Consider the following 17,500-nt stretch of genomic DNA (forward strand, 5'->3'; position numbering starts at 1 on the left):
CCTAACTCCTAACCCTAAACCTAACTCCTAACCCTGAACCTGACTCCTAACCCTAAACCTAACTCCTAAACCTAACTCCTGACCCTAAACCTAACTCCTAAACCTAACCCTAAACCTAACTCCTAACCCCTAAACCTAACTCCTAACCCCTAAACCTAACTCCTAACTCCTAAATCCTAACCCTAACTCCTAACCCTAACTCCTAAACCTAACTCCTAAACCTAACTCCTAACCCTAAGCCTAACTCCTAACCCTAAACCTAACTCCTAAACCTAACTCCTAAATCCTAAACCTAACTCCTAACCCTAAACCTAACTCCTAAACCTAACTCCTAACCCTACACCTAACTCCTAACCCTAAACCTAACTCCTAAACCTAACTCCTAACTCCTAAATCCTAAACCTAACTCCTAAATCCTAAACCTAACCCCTAAACCTAACTCCTAACCCTAAACCTAAATCCTAAACCTAAATCCTGACCCTAAACCTAACTCCTAACCCTAAACCTAACTCCTAACCCTAAACCTAACTCCTAACCCCTAAACCTAACTCCTAACCCTAAACCTAACTCCTAAACCTAACTCCTAAATCCTAACCCTAACTCCTAACCCTAACTCCTAAACCTAACTCCTAAACCTAACTCCTAACCCTAAACCTAACTCCTAACCCTAAACCTAACTCCTAAACCTAACTCCTAAATCCTAAACCTAACTCCTAACCCTAAACCTAAATCCTAAACCTAACTCCTAACCCTAAACCTAACTCCTAACCCTGAACCTAACTCCTAACCCTAAACCTAACTCCTAACCCTACACCTAACTCCTAACCCTAAACCTAACTCCTAACCCTAAACCTAACTCCTAACCCCTACACCTAACTCCTAACCCTACACCTAACTCCTAACCCTAAACCTAACTCCTAACCCTACACCTAACTCCTAACCCTAAACCTAACTCCTGACCCTAAACCTAACTCCTAACCCTAAACCTAACTCCTAACCCGAAACCTAACTCCTAACCCCTAAACCTAACTCCTAACCCCTAAACCTAACTCCTAACCCTAAACCTAACTCCTAAACCTAACTCCTAACCCTAAACCTAACTCCTAAACCTAACTCCTAACTCCTAAATCCTAACCCTAACTCCTAACCCTAACTCCTAAACCTAACTCCTAAACCTAACTCCTAACCCTAAACCTAACTCCTAACCCTAAACCTAACTCCTAAACCTAACTCCTAAATCCTAAACCTAACTCCTAACCCTAAACCTAAATCCTAAACCTAACTCCTAACCCTAAACCTAACTCCTAACCCTAAACCTAACTCCTAAACCTAACTCCTAACCCGAAACCTAACTCCTAACCCCTAAACCTAACTCCTAACCCCTAAACCTAACTCCTAACCCTAAACCTAACTCCTAAACCTAACTCCTAACCCTAAACCTAACTCCTAAACCTAACTCCTAACTCCTAAATCCTAACCCTAACTCCTAACCCTAACTCCTAAACCTAACTCCTAAACCTAACTCCTAACCCTAAACCTAACTCCTAACCCTAAACCTAACTCCTAAACCTAACTCCTAAATCCTAAACCTAACTCCTAACCCTAAACCTAAATCCTAAACCTAACTCCTAACCCTAAACCTAACTCCTAACCCTAAACCTAACTCCTAACCCCAAACCTAACTCCTAACCCTACACCTAACTCCTAACCCTAAACCTAACTCCTAACCCTAACTCCTAAACCTAACTCCTAACCCTAAACCTAACTCCTAACCCTAAACCTAACTCCTAACCCTAACTCCTAAACCTAACTCCTAAACCTAACTCCTAACCCTAAACCTAACTCCTAACACCTAACTCCTAACCCTAAACCTAACTCCTAACCCTAAACCTAACTCCTAACCCTAAACCTAACTCCTAACCCTAAACCTAACTCCTAACCCTAAACCTAACTCCTAACCCTAACTCCTGACCCTAAACCTAACCCCTAATATTAAAACAGCCTTTGTCCTCATGGGGAATCATTTTCCTTGTTTAACTATCCTAGTGGGGCCTTTTGGGGATTTTAGGTGTCCACAAGGATAGATGAACAACCCCAGACACACACCGTCCCCCTCTGAGAGCAGGAAAACAACCCCACACACACCGTCCCCCTCTGAGAGCAGGAAAACAACCCCAGACACACCGTCCCCCTCTGAGAGCAGGAAAACAACCCCAGACACACCGTCCCCCTCTGAGAGCAGGAAAACAACCCCACACACACCGTCCCCCTCTGAGAGCAGGAAAACAACCCCGGACACACACCGTCCCCCTCTGAGAGCAGGAAAACAACCCCACACACACCGTCCCCCTCTGAACAACCCCAGACAAACACCGTCCCCCTCTGAGAGCAGGAAAACAACCCCACACACACCGTCCCCCTCTGAGAGCAGGAAAACAACCCCACACACACCGTCCCCCTCTGAGAGCAGGAAAACAACCCCACACACACCGTCCCCCTCTGAACAACCCCACACACACCGTCCCCCTCTGAACAACCCCACAACCCCACACACCGTCCCCCTCTGAACAACCCCACACACACCGTCCCCCTCTGAGAGCAGGAAAACAACCCCACAAACACCGTCCCCCTCTGAGAGCAGGAAAACAACCCCACACACACCGTCCCCCTCTGAGAGCAGGAAAACAACCCCACACACACCGTCCCCTCTGAACAGGAAAACAACCCCCCACACACCGTCCCCCTCTGAACAACCCCACACCCCTCTGAACAACCCCACACACACCGTCCCCCTCTGAACAACCCCACACACCGTCCCCCTCTGAGAGCAGGAAAACAACCCCACAAACACTGTCCCCCTCTGAGAGCAGGAAAACAACCCCACAAACACCGTCCCCCTCTGAGAGCAGGAAAACAACCCCACAAACACCGTCCCCCTCTGAACAACCCCACACACACCGTCCCCCTCTGAACAACCCCACACACACCGTCCCCCTCTGAACAACCCCACACACACCGTCCCCCTCTGAGAGCAGGAAAACAACCCCACAAACACCGTCCCCCTCTGAGAGCAGGAAAACAACCCCACACACACCGTCCCCTCTGAGAGCAGGAAAACAACCCCACACACACCGTCCCCCTCTGAACAACCCCACACACACCGTCCCCTCTGAACAACCCCACACACACCGTCCCCCTCTGAGAGCAGGAAAACAACCCCACACACATCGTCCCCTCTGAACAACCCCACACACACCGTCCCCCTCTGAACAACCCCACACACACCGTCCCCCTCTGAACAACCCCACACACACCGTCCCCCTCTGAGAGCAGGAAAACAACCCCACAAACACCGTCCCCCTCTGAGAGCAGGAAAACAACCCCACACACACCGTCCCCCTCTGAGAGCAGGAAAACAACCCCACACACACCGTCCCCCTCTGAACAACCCCCACACACCGTCCCCCTCTGAACAACCCCCACACACCGTCCCCCTCTGAACAACCCCACACACACCGTCCCCCTCTGAGAGCAGGAAAACAACCCCCACACACCGTCCCCCTCTGAACAACCCCAGACACACACCGTCCCCCTCTGAACAACCCCACACACACCGTCCCCCTCTGAACAACCCTAGACACACACCGTCCCCCTCTGAACAACCCCAGACACACCGTCCCCCTCTGAACAACCCCCACACACCGTCCCCCTCTGAACAACCCCACACACACCGTCCCCCTCTGAACAACCCCAGACACACACCGTCCCCCTCTGAACAACCCCAGACACACCGTCCCCCTCTGAACAACCCCAGACACACACCGTCCCCCTCTGAACAACCCCAGACACACCGTCCCCCTCTGAACAACCCCAGACACACACCGTCCCCCTCTGAACAACCCCACACACACCGTCCCCCTCTGAACAACCCCACACACACCGTCCCCCTCTGAACAACCCCACACACACCGTCCCCCTCTGAACAACCCAACACACACCGTCCCCCTCTGAACAACCCCACACACACCGTCCCCCTCTGAACAACCCCAGACACACCGTCCCCCTCTGAACAACCCCCACACACCGTCCCCCTCTGAACAACCCCAGACACACACCGTCCCCCTCTGAACAACCCCAGACACACCGTCCCCCTCTGAACAACCCCACACACACCGTCCCCCTCTGAACAACCCCACACACACCGTCCCCCTCTGAACAACCCCACACACACCGTCCCCCTCTGAACAACCCCACACACACCGTCCCCCTCTGAACAACCCCAGACACACCGTCCCCCTCTGAACAACCCCAGACACACCGTCCCCCTCTGAACAACCCCAGACACACACCGTCCCCCTCTGAACAACCCCAGACACACCGTCCCCCTCTGAACAACCCCAGACACACACCGTCCCCCTCTGAACAACCCCACACACACCGTCCCCCTCTGAACAACCCCAGACACACCGTCCCCCTCTGAACAACCCCAGACACACACCGTCCCCCTCTGAACAACCCCAGACACACCGTCCCCCTCTGAACAACCCCCACACACCGTCCCCCTCTGAACAACCCCCACACACCGTCCCCCTCTGAACAACCCCAGACACACACCGTCCCCTCTGAACAACCCCACACACACCGTCCCCCTCTGAACAACCCCACACACACCGTCCCCCTCTGAACAACCCCAGACACACCGTCCCCCTCTGAACAACCCCAGACACACCGTCCCCCTCTGAACAACCCCAGACACACCGTCCCCCTCTGAACAACCCCAGACACACCGTCCCCCTCTGAACAACCCCAGACAAACACCGTCCCCCTCTGAACAACCCCAGACAAACACCGTCCCCCTCTGAACAACCCCACACACACCGTCCCCCTCTGAACAACCCCACACACACCGTCCCCTCTGAACAACCCCACACACCGTCCCCCTCTGAACAACCCCACACACACCGTCCCCCTCTGAACAACCCCACACACACCGTCCCCCTCTGAACAACCCCAGACAAACACCGTCCCCCTCTGAACAACCCCAGACAAACACCGTCCCCCTCTGAACAACCCCAGACAAACACCGTCCCCCTCTGAACAACCCCACACACACCGTCCCCCTCTGAACAACCCCACACACATCGTCCCCCTCTGAACAACCCCAGACACACCGTCCCCCTCTGAACAACCCCAGACACACCGTCCCCCTCTGAGAGCAGGAAAACAACCCCCACACACCGTCCCCCTCTGAACAACCCCAGACACACCGTCCCCCTCTGAACAACCCCAGACACACCGTCCCCTCTGAACAACCCCAGACACACCGTCCCCCTCTGAGAGCAGGAAAACAACCCCACACACACCGTCCCCCTCTGAACAACCCCAGACACACCGTCCCCCTCTGAACTACCCCAGACACACCGTCCCCCTCTGAGAGCAGGAAAACAACCCCCACACACCGTCCCCCTCTGAACAACCCCAGACACACACCGTCCCCCTCTGAACAACCCCACACACACCGTCCCCCTCTGAACAACCCCAGACACACACCGTCCCCCTCTGAACAACCCCACACACACCGTCCCCCTCTGAACAACCCCAGACACACACCGTCCCCCTCTGAACAACCCCACACACACCGTCCCCCTCTGAACAACCCCAGACACACACCGTCCCCCTCTGAACAACCCCAGACACACCGTCCCCCTCTGAACAACCCCAGACACACCGTCCCCCTCTGAACAACCCCACACACACCGTCCCCCTCTGAACAACCCCACACACACCGTCCCCCTCTGAGAGCAGGAAAACAACCCCCCACACACCGTCCCCCTCTGAACAACCCCCACACACCGTCCCCCTCTGAACAACCCCAGACACACACCGTCCCCCTCTGAACAACCCCAGACACACCGTCCCCCTCTGAACAACCCCACACACACCGTCCCCCTCTGAACAACCCCCACACACCGTCCCCCTCTGAACAACCCCAGACACACACCGTCCCCCTCTGAACAACCCCACACACACCGTCCCCCTCTGAACAACCCCAGACACACCGTCCCCCTCTGAACAACCCCAGACACACCGTCCCCCTCTGAACAACCCCAGACACACCGTCCCCCTCTGAACAACCCCAGACACACCGTCCCCCTCTGAACAACCCCAGACAAACACCGTCCCCCTCTGAACAACCCCAGACAAACACCGTCCCCCTCTGAACAACCCCCACACACCGTCCCCCTCTGAACAACCCCACACACACCGTCCCCCTCTGAACAACCCCAGACACACCGTCCCCCTCTGAACAACCCCACACACACCGTCCCCCTCTGAACAACCCCAGACAAACACCGTCCCCCTCTGAACAACCCCAGACAAACACCGTCCCCCTCTGAACAACCCCAGACACACACCGTCCCCCTCTGAACAACCCCAGACACACCGTCCCCCTCTGAACAACCCCAGACAAACACCGTCCCCCTCTGAACAACCCCACACACACCGTCCCCCTCTGAACAACCCCACACACACCGTCCCCCTCTGAACAACCCCAGACACACCGTCCCCCTCTGAACAACCCCAGACACACCGTCCCCCTCTGAGAGCAGGAAAACAACCCCACACACACCGTCCCCCTCTGAACAACCCCAGACACACCGTCCCCCTCTGAACAACCCCAGACACACCGTCCCCCTCTGAACAACCCCAGAAATACCGTCCCCCTCTGAGAGCAGGAAAACAACCCCACACACACCGTCCCCCTCTGAACAACCCCAGACACACCGTCCCCCTCTGAACTACCCCAGACACACCGTCCCCCTCTGAGAGCAGGAAAACAACCCCACACACCGTCCCCCTCTGAACAACCCCAGACACACACCGTCCCCCTCTGAACAACCCCACACACACCGTCCCCCTCTGAACAACCCCAGACACACACCGTCCCCCTCTGAACAACCCCACACACACCGTCCCCCTCTGAACAACCCCAGACACACACCGTCCCCCTCTGAACAACCCCACACACACCGTCCCCCTCTGAACAACCCCAGACACACACCGTCCCCCTCTGAACAACCCCAGACACACCGTCCCCCTCTGAACAACCCCAGACACACCGTCCCCCTCTGAACAACCCCACACACACCGTCCCCCTCTGAACAACCCCCACACACCGTCCCCCTCTGAGAGCAGGAAAACATCCCCACACACACCGTCCCCCTCTGAACAACCCCCACACACCGTCCCCCTCTGAACAACCCCCACACACCGTCCCCCTCTGAACAACCCCCACACACCGTCCCCCTCTGAACAACCCCACACACACCGTCCCCCTCTGAACAACCCCCACACACCGTCCCCCTCTGAACAACCCCACACACACCGTCCCCCTCTGAACAACCCCACACACACCGTCCCCCTCTGAACAACCCCAGACACACCGTCCCCCTCTGAACAACCCCACACACACCGTCCCCCTCTGAACAACCCCAGACACACCGTCCCCCTCTGAACAACCCCCACACACACCGTCCCCCTCTGAACAACCCCACACACACCGTCCCCCTCTGAACAACCCCAGACACACACCGTCCCCCTCTGAACAACCCCAGACACACACTGTCCCCCTCTGAACAACCCCCACACACACCGTCCCCCTCTGAACAACCCCAGACACACCGTCCCCCTCTGAACAACCCCAGACACACACCGTCCCCCTCTGAACAACCCCAGACACACCGTCCCCCTCTGAACAACCCCAGACACACACCGTCCCCCTCTGAACAACCCCAGACACACACCGTCCCCCTCTGAACAACCCCAGACACACACCGTCCCCCTCTGAACAACCCCAGACACACACCGTCCCCCTCTGAACAACCCCAGACACACACCGTCCCCCTCTGAACAACCCCAGACACACCGTCCCCCTCTGAACAACCCCAGACACACACCGTCCCCCTCTGAACAACCCCAGACACACACCGTCCCCCTCTGAACAACCCCACACACACCGTCCCCCTCTGAACAACCCCACACACACCGTCCCCCTCTGAACAACCCCAGACACCGTCCCCCTCTGAACAACCCCAGACCACCGTCCCCCTCTGAGAGCAGGAAAACAACCCCCACACACCGTCCCCCTCTGAACAACCCCACACACACCGTCCCCCTCTGAACAACCCCACAGCCCCACACACACCGTCCCCCTCTGAACAACCCCACACACACCGTCCCCCTCTGAACAACCCCACACACACCGTCCCCCTCTGAACAACCCCACACACACCGTCCCCCTCTGAACAACCCCACACACACCGTCCCCCTCTGAACAACCCCCCCCTCTGAACAACCCCACACACACCGTCCCCCTCTGAACAACCCCACACACACCGTCCCCCTCTGAACAACCCCACACACACCGTCCCCCTCTGAACAACCCCAGACACACCGTCCCCCTCTGAACAACCCCACAACACACCGTCCCCCTCTGAACAACCCCAGACAAACACCGTCCCCCTCTGAACAACCCCAGACAAACACCGTCCCCTCTGAACAACCCCAGACAAACACCGTCCCCCTCTGAACAACCCCACACACACCGTCCCCCTCTGAACAACCCCACACACACCGTCCCCCTCTGAACAACCCCACACACACCGTCCCCCTCTGAACAACCCCACACACACCGTCCCCCTCTGAACAACCCCAGACACACCGTCCCCCTCTGAACAACCCCAGACACACCGTCCCCCTCTGAGAGCAGGAAAACAACCCCACACACACCGTCCCCCTCTGAACAACCCCAGACACACCGTCCCCCTCTGAACAACCCCAGACACACCGTCCCCCTCTGAACAACCCCAGACACACCGTCCCCCTCTGAGAGCAGGAAAACCCCACACACACCGTCCCCCTCTGAACAACCCCAGACACACCGTCCCCCTCTGAACAACCCCAGACACACCGTCCCCCTCTGAACAACCCCACACACACCGTCCCCCTCTGAACAACCCCAGACACACCGTCCCCCTCTGAACAACCCCAGACACACCGTCCCCCTCTGAACAACCCCAGACACACACCGTCCCCCTCTGAACAACCCCAGACACACCGTCCCCCCTCTGAACAACCCCAGACACACACCGTCCCCCTCTGAACAACCCCAGACACACCGTCCCCCTCTGAACAACCCCACACACCGTCCCCCTCTGAACAACCCCACACACACCGTCCCCCTCTGAACAACCCCAGACACACACCGTCCCCCTCTGAACAACCCCCACACACCGTCCCCCTCTGAACAACCCCCACACACCGTCCCCCTCTGAACAACCCCAGACACACCGTCCCCCTCTGAACAACCCCAGACACACCGTCCCCCTCTGAACAACCCCAGACACACCGTCCCCCTCTGAACAACCCCAGACACACCGTCCCCCTCTGAACAACCCCAGACAAACACCGTCCCCCTCTGAACAACCCCACACACACCGTCCCCCTCTGAACAACCCCAGACAAACACCGTCCCCCTCTGAACAACCCCAGACAAACACCGTCCCCCTCTGAACAACCCCAGACACACCGTCCCCCTCTGAGAGCAGGAAAACAACCCCCACACACCGTCCCCCTCTGAACAACCCCAGACACACACCGTCCCCCTCTGAACAACCCCACACACACCGTCCCCCTCTGAACAACCCCCACACACCGTCCCCCTCTGAACAACCCCAGACACACCGTCCCCCTCTGAGAGCAGGAAAACAACCCCACACACACCGTCCCCCTCTGAACAACCCCACACACACCATCCCCCTCTGAACAACCCCACACACACCGTCCCCCTCTGAACAACCCACACACCGTCCCCCTCTGAACAACCCCACACACACCGTCCCCCTCTGAACAACCCCACACACCGTCCCCCTCTGAACAACCCCCACACACCGTCCCCCTCTGAACAACCCCAGACACACCGTCCCCCTCTGAACAACCCCACACACACCGTCCCCCTCTGAACAACCCCAGACACACCGTCCCCCTCTGAACAACCCCAGACAAACACCGTCCCCCTCTGAACAACCCCACACACACCGTCCCCCTCTGAACAACCCCACACACACCGTCCCCCTCTGAACAACCCCAGACACACACTGTCCCCCTCTGAACAACCCCAGACACACACCGTCCCCCTCTGAACAACCCCAGACACACACCGTCCCCCTCTGAACAACCCCAGACACACACCGTCCCCCTCTGAACAACCCCACACACACACCGTCCCCCTCTGAACAACCCCAGACACACACCGTCCCCCTCTGAACAACCCCACACACACCGTCCCCCTCTGAACAACCCCAGACACACACCGTCCCCCTCTGAACAACCCCAGACACACCGTCCCCCTCTGAACAACCCCACACACACCGTCCCCCTCTGAACAACCCCACACACACCGTCCCCCTCTGAACAACCCCACACACACCGTCCCCCTCTGAACAACCCCACACACCGTCCCCCTCTGAACAACCCCAGACACACCGTCCCCCTCTGAACAACCCCACACACACCGTCCCCCTCTGAACAACCCCACACACACCGTCCCCCTCTGAGAGCAGGAAAACAACCCCACACACACCGTCCCCCTCTGAGAGCAGGAAAACAACCCCCACACACCGTCCCCCTCTGAGAGCAGGAAAACAACCCCCACACACACCGTCCCCCTCTGAGAGCAGGAAAACAACCCCACACACACCGTCCCCCTCTGAGAGCAGGAAAACAACCCCACACACACCGTCCCCCTCTGAGAGCAGGAAAACAACCCCACACACACACCGTCCCCCTCTGAACAACCCCACACACACCGTCCCCCTCTGAACAACCCCACACACACCGTCCCCCTCTGAAAACAACCCCACACACCGTCCCCCTCTGAAGAGTCCCCCTCTGAACAACACACACCGTCCCCCTCTGAACAACCCCCACACACCGTCCCCCTCTGAACAACCCCACACACACTGAACAACCCCCAGACACACCCCCCTCTGAACAACCCCCACACACACCGTCCCCCTCTGAACAACCCCACACACCGTCCCCCTCTGAACAACCCCTGAACACCGTCCCCCTCTGAACAACCCCAGACACACCGTCCCCCTCTGAACAGGGAACACACCGTCCCCCTCTGAACAACCCCACACACACCGTCCCCCTCTGAACAACCCCACACACACCGTCCCCCTCTGAACAACCCCAGACACACCGTCCCCCTCTGAACAACCCCAGACACAGGTCCCCCTCTGAACAACCCCCACACACACCGTCCCCCTCTGAACAACCCCCACACACACCGTCCCCCTCTGAACAACCCCACACACACCGTCCCCCTCTGAACAACCCCAGACACACCGTCCCCCTCTGAACAAACACACCGTCCCCCTCTGAACAACCCCACACACACCGTCCCCCTCTGAACAACCCCACACACACCGTCCCCCTCTGACAACCCCAGGTCCCCCTCTGAACAACCCCAGACACACCGTCCCCCTCTGAACAACCCCACACACACCGTCCCCCTCTGAACAACCCCACACACCGTCCCCTCTGAGAGCAGGAAAACAACCCCCACACACCGTCCCCTCTGAGAGCAGGAAAACAACCCCCACACACCGTCCCCCTCTGAGAGCAGGAAAACAACCCCCACACACACCGTCCCCCTCTGAGAGCAGGAAAACAACCCCACACACACCGTCCCCCTCTGAGAGCAGGAAAACAACCCCACACACCGTCCCCCTCTGAGAGCAGGAAAACAACCCCCCACACACCGTCCCCCTCTGAACAACACCGTCCCCCCTGAACAACACACCGTCCCCCTCTGACCCCACAACACCGTCCCCCTCTGAACAACCCCACACACACCGTCCCCCTCTGAACAACCCCACACACCCGTCCCCCTCTGAACAACCCCACACACACCGTCCCCCTCTGAACAACCCCCACACACCGTCCCCCTCTGAACAACCCCACACACACCGTCCCCCTCTGAACAACCCCACACACACCGTCCCCCTCTGAACAACCCCAGACACACCGTCCCCCTCTGAACCGTCCCCCCTGAACAACCCCACACACACCGTCCCCCTCTGAACAACCCCACACACACCGTCCCCCTCTGTCCCCCTGGAACAACCCCACACACACCGTCCCCCTCTGAACAACCCCAGACACACCGTCCCCCTCTGAACAACCCCCACACACCGTCCCCCTCTGAACAACCCCACACACACCGTCCCCCTCTGAACAACCCCAGACACACCGTCCCCCTCTGAACAACCCCACCGTCCCCCTCTGAACACACCGTCCCCCTCTGAACAACCCCACACACCGTCCCCCTCTGAACAACCCCAGACACACCGTCCCCCTCTGAACAACCCCACACACACCGTCCCCCTCTGAACAACCCACCGTCCCCCTCTGAACAACCCCACACACACCGTCCCCCTCTGAACAACCCCACACACACCGTCCCCCTCTGAACAACCCCACACACCGTCCCCCTCTGAACAACCCCACACACACCGTCCCCCTCTGAACAACCCCACACACACCGTCCCCCTCTGAACAACCCCCACACACCGTCCCCCTCTGAACAACCCCACACACACCGTCCCCCTCTGAACAACCCCCACACACCGTCCCCCTCTGAACAACCCCACACACACCGTCCCCCTCTGAACAACCCCACACACACCGTCCCCCTCTGAACAACCCCACACACACCGTCCCCCTCTGAACAACCCCAGACACACCGTCCCCCTCTGAACAACCCCACACACACCGTCCCCCTCTGAACAACCCCCCACACCGTCCCCTCTGAACAACCCCACACACACCGTCCCCCTCTGAACAACCCCACACACACCGTCCCCCTCTGAACAACCCCACACACCGTCCCCCTCTGAACAACCCCACACACACCGTCCCCCTCTGAACAACCCCACACACACCGTCCCCCTCTGAACAACCCCACACACACCGTCCCCCTCTGAACAACCCCCACACACCGTCCCCCTCTGAACAACCCCACACACACCGTCCCCCTCTGAACAACCCCCACACACCGTCCCCCTCTGAACAACCCCCACACACCGTCCCCCTCTGAACAACCCCAGACACACACCGTCCCCCTCTGAACAACCCCCACACACCGTCCCCCTCTGAACAACCCCACACACACCGTCCCCCTCTGAACAACCCCCACACACCGTCCCCCTCTGAACAACCCCACACACACCGTCCCCCTCTGAACAACCCCACACACACCGTCCCCCTCTGAACAACCCCACACACACCGTCCCCCTCTGAACAACCCCCACACACCGTCCCCCTGAACAACCCCCACACACCGTCCCCCTCTGAACAACCCCCCCACCGTCCCCCTCTGAACAACCCCACACACCGTCCCCCTCTGAACAACCCCACACACCGTCCCCCTCTGAACAACCCCACACACACCGTCCCCCTCTGAACAACCCCACACACACCGTCCCCTCTGAACAACCCTGACACACCGTCCCCCTCTGAACAACCCCACACACACCGTCCCCCTCTGACACACCGTCCCCCTCTGAACAACCCCACACACACCGTCCCCCCCCTCTGAACAACCCCACACACACCGTCCCCCTCTGAACAACCCCCACACACCGTCCCCCTCTGAACAACCGTCCCCCCTGAACACACACCGTCCCCCTCTGAACAACCCCACACACACCGTCCCCCTCTGAACAACCCCAGACACAGTTTCTATCTGTGACTTTCTGTCTGTTTTCCATCTAATTCTCTCTTGTCTTTCTCTCTGTTTTCCATCTAATTCTCTGTCTTTCTCTCTGTTTTCCATCTAATTCTCTCTTGTCTTTCTCTCTGTTTTCCATCTAATCCTCTGTCTTTCTCTCTGTTTTCCATCTAATTCTCTGTCTTTCTCTCTGTTTTCCATCTAATTCTCTGTCTTTCTCTCTGTTTTCCATCTAATTCTCTCTTGTCTTTCTCTCTGTTTTCCATCTAATTCTCTGTCTTTCTCTCTGTTTTCCATCTAATTCTCTCTTTCTCTCTGTTTTCCATCTAATTCTCTGTCTTTCTCTCTGTTTTCCATCTAATTCTCTGTCTTTCTCTCTGTTTTCCATCTAATTCTCTGTCTTTCTCTCTGTTTTCCATCTAATTCTCTGTCTTTCTCTCTGTTTTCCATCTAATTCTCTGTCTTTCTCTCTGTTTTCCATCTAATTCTCTCTTGTCTTTCTGTCTGTTTTCCATCTAATTCTCTGTCTTTCTCTCTGTTTTCCATCTAATTCTCTGTCTTTCTCTCTGTTTTCCATCTAATTCTCTCTTGTCTTTCTGTCTGTTTTCCATCTAATTCTCTGTCTTTCTCTCTGTTTTCCATCTAATTCTCTGTCTTTCTCTCTGTTTTCCATCTAATTCTCTGTCTTTCTCTCTGTTTTCCATCTAATTCTCTCTTGTCTTTCTCTCTGTTTTCCATCTAATTCTCTGTCTTTCTGTCTGTTTTCCATCTAATTCTCTGTCTTTCTCTCTGTTTTCCATCTAATTCTCTGTCTTTCTCTCTGTTTTCCATCTAATTCTCTGTCTTTCTCTCTGTTTTCCATCTAATTCTCTTGTCTTTCTCTCTGTTTTCCATCTAATTCTCTCGTCTTTCTCTCTGTTTTCCATCTAATTCTCTCTTGTCTTTCTCTCTGTTTTCCATCTAATTCTCTGTCTTTCTGTCTGTTTTCCATCTAATTCTCTGTCTTTCTCTCTGTTTTCCATCTAATTCTCTCGTCTTTCTCTCTGTTTTCCATCTAATTCTCTGTCTTTCTCTCTGTTTTCCATCTAATTCTCTGTCTTTCTCTCTGTTTTCCATCTAATTCTCTGTCTTTCTCTCTGTTTTCCATCTAATTCTCTGTCTTTCTCTCTGTTTTCCATCTAATTCTCTGTCTTTCTCTCTGTTTTCCATCTAATTCTCTGTCTTTCTCTCTGTTTTCCATCTAATTCTCTGTCTTTCTCTCTGTTTTCCATCTAATTCTCTGTCTTTCTCATCTGTTTTCTTAGTCTGAATAAATAAAACTCTGTCTTTCTCTCTGTTTTGATCTAATTCTCTGCTCTTGATCTTTTCCATCTAATTCTCTGTCTTTCTCTCTGTTTTCCATCTAATCTGTCTTTCTCTCTCTTGTTTTATCTAATTCTCTGTCTTTCTCTCTTTTTCCATCTAATTCTCTGTCTTTCTCTCTGTTTTCCATCTAATTCTCTGTCTTTCGCTCTGTTTTCCATCTAATTCTCTGTCTTTCTCTCTGTTTTCCATCTAATTATCTGTCTTTCTCTCTGTTTTCTTAGAGAATAAATAAGAAACCTGCACGCTGCTCTTGATAGTATCACTGCTCTTGATAGTATCACTGCTCTTGATAGTATCGCTGCTCTTGATAGTATCACTGCTCTTGATAGTATCACTGCTCTTGATAGTATCGCTGCTCTTGATAGTATCACTGCTCTTGATAGTATCACTGCTCTTGATAGTATCGCTGCTCTTGATAGTATTGCTGCTCTTGATAGTATCACTGCTCTTGATAGTATCGCTGCTCTTGATAGTATCGCTGCTCTTGATAGTATCGCTGCTCTTGATAGTATTGCTGCTCTTGATAGTATTGCTGCTCTTGATAGTATCGCTGCTCTTTATTAAGCTTCATGTATTGGCCTCAAGGCCTTCCTCAGAGTTTTTTGTAATTTATTTTTGTTACCGTGCACCTGCAACAAAGACAGCTCAAATGTGTGAGTGCCTTTTTGAATTTTAAATTGTAAAACCTTTGGAATACATTGGGCAAATTGTAACCATTGATAGTCACACCAGATTATGGGCACGTGATCTCTCGTTAAACCGTCAATACGCTCTGAAGTAACCCACATATCTGGACTCAACCATCATTGGCCAGCGATTTATCGCTCCCTAAAGCGGATGAGGAGGTCATCTTTTAGTCTTGATCGCGGCCAACATTTTTCAAGACTACTTTGTACTCTGGTTGGTATTGTCATCGTGTCTTCTCCTGCTCCTCCCCTCCAAATACTTACCACCGGTCCTGGGATTCATCATTACGCACACCTGGTACTCATCATTACGCACACCTGGTACTCATCATTACGCACACCTGCTAATCATTATGATTCACACCTGGACTTTATTACCTTTAATCCTATTTCATGAGCAGACTACGGTGATTTAGTCCTACTTTATGAGCAGACTACGGGTGATTTAGTCCTACTTCATGAGCAGACTAAGGGTGATTTAGGTCTACTTTATGAGCAGACTAAGGGTGGATTTAGTCCTACTTTATGAGCAGACTAAGGGCAAATTATTCCTACTTTATGAGCAGACTAAGGGTGGATTTAGTCCTACTTGATGAGCAGAGTAAGGGCAATTTAGTTCTACTTCATGAGCAGACTAAGGGGAATTTAGTCCTACTTTATGAACAAACTAAGCGGTGATTTAGTTCTACTTGATGAGCAGATTTAGGGGTGATTTAGGCCTACTATATGAACAGACTAAGGGGGATTTAGTCCTACTTTATGAGCAAACTAAGGGTGATTTAGTCCTACTTTATGAGCAAACTAAGGGTGATTTAGTTCTACTTGATGGGCAGACTAAGGGTGATTTAGTTCTACTTGATGAGCAGACTCAGGGGTGATTTAGGCCTACTTTATGAACAAACTAAGCGGTGATTTAGGTCTACTTCTTGACCAGACTAAGGGTGATTTAGTTCTACTTGATGAGCAGACTAAGGGGTGATTTAGTTCTACTTGATGAGCAGACTAAGGGGTGATTTAGTCCTACTTCATGAGCAGACTAAGGGTGATTTAGTCCTACTTCATGAGAAGACTAAGGGGTGATTTAGTTCTACTTGATGAGCAGACTAAGGGTTGATTTAGTCCTACTTCATGAGCAGACTAAGGGTGATTTAGTCCTACTTTATGAACAGATTAAGGGTGATTTAGTTCTACTTCATGAGAAGACTAAGGGGTGATTTAGTTCTACTTGATGAGCAGACTAAGGGGTGATTTAGTTCTACTTCATGAGCAGACTATGGGTGATTTAGTCCTACTTTATGAACAGACTAAGGGGTGATTTAGTTCTACTTCATGAGCAGACTAAGGGTGATTTAGTTCTACTTGATGGGCAGAATAAGGGTGATTTAGGTCTACTTGATGACCAGACTAAGGGTTGATTTAGGTCTACTTGATGACCAGACTAAGGGGTGATTTAGTTCTACTTCATGAGCAGACTAAGGGTGATTTAGGTATACTTTATGAGCAGACTAAGGGTGATTTAGTTCTACTTCATGAGCAGACTAAGGGTGATTTAGGTCTACTTTATGTACAGACTAAGGAGTGATTTAGTTCTACTTCATGAGCAGACTAAGGGGTGTTTTATCTTATTTGACAATTAACAATCAAGTTTTTC

The 17,500-nt window shown here is 54.2% G+C and overlaps 1 pseudogene; it reads left to right on the forward strand.

The window, feature by feature from the left end:
* Nucleotides 1-17,500, forward strand: part of LOC124014594 — a 181,328-nt pseudogene that overhangs the window by 159,881 nt on the left and 3,947 nt on the right.

This window comes from Oncorhynchus gorbuscha, linkage group LG02, assembly GCF_021184085.1.
Source record: "Oncorhynchus gorbuscha isolate QuinsamMale2020 ecotype Even-year linkage group LG02, OgorEven_v1.0, whole genome shotgun sequence".
NCBI classification, from domain to species: Eukaryota; Metazoa; Chordata; class Actinopteri; order Salmoniformes; family Salmonidae; genus Oncorhynchus; species Oncorhynchus gorbuscha.